Source organism: Squalius cephalus, assembly GCF_949319135.1.
Source record: "Squalius cephalus genome assembly, chromosome: 17".
NCBI classification, from domain to species: domain Eukaryota; kingdom Metazoa; phylum Chordata; class Actinopteri; order Cypriniformes; family Leuciscidae; genus Squalius; species Squalius cephalus.
The window spans coordinates 8,451,341-8,456,614 of NC_137138.1; the positions used below are offsets into that span (position 1 = coordinate 8,451,341).

Here is a 5,274-nt window from a genome sequence, read left to right on the forward strand (position 1 = left end):
ATTATAGATACATATATAAATACATATATTATAGATAGATACATATATAGATAGATTATAGATACATATATAAATACATATATTATAGATAGATACATATATAGATAGATTATAGATACATATATAAATACATATATTATAGATAGATACATATATAGATAGATTATAGATACATACATAGATAGATTCATATAGATAGATAGATAGATTTGGATAGATAGATAAAATGGAGGCTCCCCAGAAGAGATGCCGTACATCTGTGGTGTGGGAGCATTTCCATTTAGAAACCCCAAATAAAGTGAGATGTATGTATTGTGATCGGTATCTAGCCTACTGCAACAATACATCATCCATGATGCGCCATTTGAGGAGCACTCATCCTGCCATTTTGCAGGGTGCAGAGGATGGCATTCCCCCTGTACCTAGGCCTGCTACTGACACTGTTGGGCCATCTATGCAAGGTATGCATTGTTTGAAATATAATTATAATTGAAATATAATTAACCTTTTGGGACACTGTTTATAAAGTCCATAGCCCAATGCCCTAATGTCCCAATCACAACTGCCAATCATGTTAAAAATAGCTTCAATGTGAATATAATATAATATAATATTGTGTGAATATACATTTTATAGGTCTACATATGAGTACCCAATATACTGCCAGTGACGGAAATGCTGCCAAAGCCCAGGAAGCTGAAAAGCACATCACACTGGAGTGTGCTTCGCTGATGCGTTCAAACACAAATCCTGGTGAGCAGTTTCAGTCTGTGTTATGTTATGTAATCTGAATCATGTAATATATACTTCATATATGCCGTCAGTTTAGGATTTGTTACTAATTGCTGTTTTCATTTTTATTCAGAGCCAGAAATGTCAACATCAGACCCATCATCATCATCATCATCACCATCACCATCAACATCAACACCAGTAGAAACACAGGACAGTTTATGGGAACTTTTTGATACTCGCATCCATCAAACCAAGATGATACACAATGCTACAGCTGATGCCACAGTGGAAGTGAAAAAATACATCAACGATGCGTATTTGCCCAGAACTCATGATCCACTAACTTACTGGAAAGAGAGAGCAGTAATCTTTCCTCATTTGTATGTCCTAGCTAAAAAATATCTTTGTATGCCAGCAACAAGTGTCCCTTGTGAGAGGATTTTTTCAAAGGCTGGAGAAATTATCTGTAAAAAAAGAAGTAGGCTAAGTCCTTCCACAGCAGGGAAATTAATATTTTTGAATAAAAACCTCTAAAAAAGTGAGACATTGTGGCTTGATTTCTTTTATTAATATTCATTTTTCATGACCAAAATAACATTATGCACAGTGAGGAGCCTATAGGTTACAAGCTTCACATATTAGAAAATTATAATAATAAAAAAACAACACATTTTTTTAATGGCTCGTCAAGGTTGTTTCAGATCAACACCTGCAAGTGACCACTAGGTGTCACCGTTGAGACGGGTGTCGGATTGATTCGAAGCCTCGAAACAATATGGCACATTTGGTTCAACTGTTTCATTGCTTCACCAGGCCTCGATCTGGCCATCACTAACTAAATATACTAACATTTCTAACATTTGATTTTTCACCAGCAACGACTGCAAACTCACCTGTTGGTCGCTCATCTTGTTCAAAAAACGTCCCCCACGCTAGCGTTTCTTCTTCTCTTTCCATGTCCGTGGCGGCGCTAAGTAAGTCGGTAACAGCACCACCTGCTGTTGTGGAGTGCGAATTACATGACCGTTTACTAGCATGTGTGTGGATCTGAAGGCATTTGTGTGTGGATCATAGACTGTAAAAAAATATGGACGTAGTGTCCGTGACGTCACCCGTAGGTTTCTGAAGAGCATTTTTGAAGCCTAAAGTGGGCGGAGCCGGCCGTCGCCATCTTGGCCTTGCGTCACTCCCGGATGGGCAGAGGCGGGGCGTGAGCTGGAGCCTGGCTCTATCAGAAACTGATCTGAAATCACCTAGCTCGACGTGATCGAGTTTTTAGTTCAGGCTGGGCATAGATATATGTTTATTTCTATGCAGGCTGGGGAAGTAATTCTATAATGTTATATGCAACTGACAGTACCAAGTCTGTGACTGCACAGGGCCTCGCGCTAAAGTGACAGTTGATGACAGTAAAGCCAATTAAAAGTTCCTATTTTTGCCCTTCAAAATATTATAATAGTTAAAATACACGGCTACAAATGAGACTGTGTATCGTGATTCTGTACTATTCTGCTAGTTGAAAATGTATAATGCAGGAACTCTTAATATTACTCTGAGAGAGAGTGTGTGACAGTGATTTATGTGCATAACGTTATGTCAGTCACTCCTTTTTTATAGTCTATGGTCCGTCAGCGCGGCATCGCTCGTCAAGTTCGTAGAGAGCTTATTCAGTCCATTTTAAATTCTGATTTTGGCCGCCTCTCAAATGGGTTAAACCATAGATATATTACCTATGAAGTTCAAGTAAATGCGCTATAAAATCCGCGCTCATTCAAGGATGTGCATTTATTGCATGGACGGAGAAAGCGCCGACGCCTGCAGGATTTCATCTGACGGTACATAAGCATATTATAATCTATCTGTTCCGTGAGAGCAGAACGAACGAGCCTTTATTGACGTTTTTAAATCTGAAAACTCCAAAAAGCAACGAAATTGCCAGACATCCATTAGTGCATGTTCACAGAGGAAAACAACTAAAATACAGCGCTGGTTGTTCTCTCGAACGATACTCGACGACAACGACGGAATCCTAAGCCGTGGGCTAAGTAATGGGTGTATTAAATTGTATGAAATAATCCCGAAAAAAAAGCACAAACACTGCAGAGAAGGCAAGTTCAGCAGCAACACTTGCTGAGGTGAAGAGACGGCTAGTAAAAACAGACGAAACGGCTAGCATTGACATCAGCACAACCCGGCACTGTCACTCAAGTGGCCACACCCTTAATTATGCAGAACTTTAAATATTAATCAACTAAACGGATGTAGTTATAAAAAAATTCACCCCCCTCACAGTTGTCATGAAGGGCAAAATTAGCTGTATAGACCAAAACCACATACAGACGCCAGGCTGTAAACACGTTTTTTTTCTACTGTAAAATTTGGTATTTTAACATGGGGGAGATACAGATTTGACTCACTTCTGACATCAGCCTCAGGCGGCCAGTCAACGAATTGCAGTTTAACTCACTTCCGTGTTGGTTTCAAGAGAGAGACGGGGAGGTTGCCGCTTGGTGTGGATCAGCAAGGCGGAAAATTAGTGCCAAAAGTCACGTGACAGTTTTTCGTACTTGTAGAATTTTGTTTTGTACTTGAAGATTTTTTTTTTTTTTACTTGAAGGATTTTTTTTTGTACTTGAAAGATTTGAGTTTGTACTTGGAGGATATTTTTGTCATTGAAGAAATACGTTTCTTATGTAAAACATACTGTATTTGTTTGATAGGTACGTTTTTTATTTGCAGAACAAAATGCATTAGTTTGTGAGTGATGTTTTGTATTTGCAAACCACACTGAGTTTGTTTGTGAATCGTTGGGTGTGAGTAAAACACGTTTTGTGTGTGTGTGTGAGGTTTTGGCATGATTCTAACTCCATAGTAAAGGCATTAGCTTTGCACACATAATTTCCCTTTCAAAATATAAATATAATGTTGAGGCTTTCTGCAAACTACAGTATTCATCTTAACTGGATCTCAAGCAAAAACGTGTTAGCATATAATGAATCTTTGAAAGGTCACAGTTACAGTTTCTTTGGAGAACAGAGGCAGGAGAGTTTTCCTCCTCTCTCTCTCCTGGTCCTGACCAACCCGATCTCACGACCAATTCGTATGTATTTTACGAGGTGGCTAATTCGTACGAATCCGTACAACCTCATTCGTATGAATTTGTTCGATTTTGCTCAATCGTACGTATTTTTACGAGTTGCCTAATTGTATGAATTCGTATGAATGACCTACCCCTGACCCCGCCCCTAAACATACCCATCACTGAGGTTTAGACAAATCATATGAATTCATTCGAGCTCAACCTCGCCACCTCGACAAATTGGTCGTGAGATAGCGTTGTCCTGACTGCTTCAGAGCTCTGAGAACAGCAGCACAGCAGAACAACCGAAAGGACAGGCAGAGGATGAGCTGTCAAGTCAGTTCACATTTATTTATATAGTGCTATTTACAATACCGATTAAAAATAATGCAAAAAAGTTTCTTTTCAGAAGAAAATAGCGTCACAGTCCAGCTTAAGTAAGTTCAGTGATGTTTCATTTTTGTTTTCAAAAAAGTTATTAATTTAGTTCATATAAGATGTATATAGTATCATATATATATATATAGCCGCTCTGGAGTAAACCGTGATGTCATGATGTCATCGTCCAGCTCAGTTCAGTTCTTGTATAATAGTGTCAATGCAGGCAGATCAATATTATTGTTGGATATTAAATTAAATGTTAAATTTAATGTCCCCAACTAAGCAAACCAAGCCAATGGCATCAAAGGTGGAAAAAGGCAACAGTGGCAAGGAACCAAAACTCCATCAGGTGACAGAATGGAGAAAAAAACCTTGGGAGAACCCAGTCTCAGTTGGGGGGCCAGTGCTCCTCTGGCCAATGAACGAACAGTGAATGATTATGATTCAGGCAGCATTATAGGTAAGAAGTCAGATTGGTTTGGAACAATCAGAATATTATCCAGTTCCATCTGGATGAAGATCAGAGTCACGCCGGTATGGAGATGAGTTTGTTAAGGATCAGTGCTGATGGCTGTCGTGTCGATGAGGCCTTCACAGGGGAGAGTCTAGTTGACAAAAACTCTGCTGACACTTCAGGGTTGCGTTGTGGTCTTGTCTAGGTGCAGGTCCTCCATCTGGTCTGGATACGGCCCGGATCCAGCTGACTACATCATGCGTTGTGGTCGTGTGTAGGTGCAGGTCCTCCATCTGGTCTGGATGTGGCCCGGATCCAGCTGACTACATCATGCGTTGTGGTCGTGTGTAGGTGCAGGTCCTCCATCTGGTCTGGATGTGGCCCGGATCCGGCTGACTACATCATGCGTCGTGGTCGTGTCTAGGCGCAGGTCCTCCATCTGATCTGGATACGGTCTGGATCCAGCTGATAACAGTAAACCTCGGAATAAGCAGAAAGACTAACATTAGCATAGATACCATTCTTCTTATGATGTAACGAGTACATCGGGTGTTATAGGAAGTGTTCCCTGTTCCGGCAGACCTTATTTATGCTGCCTAATAATCATTTAACTGATTTAAATAAT

At 40.0% G+C, this 5,274-nt stretch overlaps 1 long non-coding RNA gene across 1 annotated transcript; it reads left to right on the forward strand.

The window, feature by feature from the left end:
* The first annotated feature begins 203 nt into the window (after positions 1-203).
* Positions 204-1,231, forward strand: LOC307145160. Its single transcript, XR_013818914.1, has 3 exons — positions 204-461; positions 637-753; positions 866-1,231. It is a non-coding gene; the product is annotated as an uncharacterized lncRNA (long non-coding RNA).
* Positions 1,232-5,274: the final 4,043 nt, after the last annotated feature.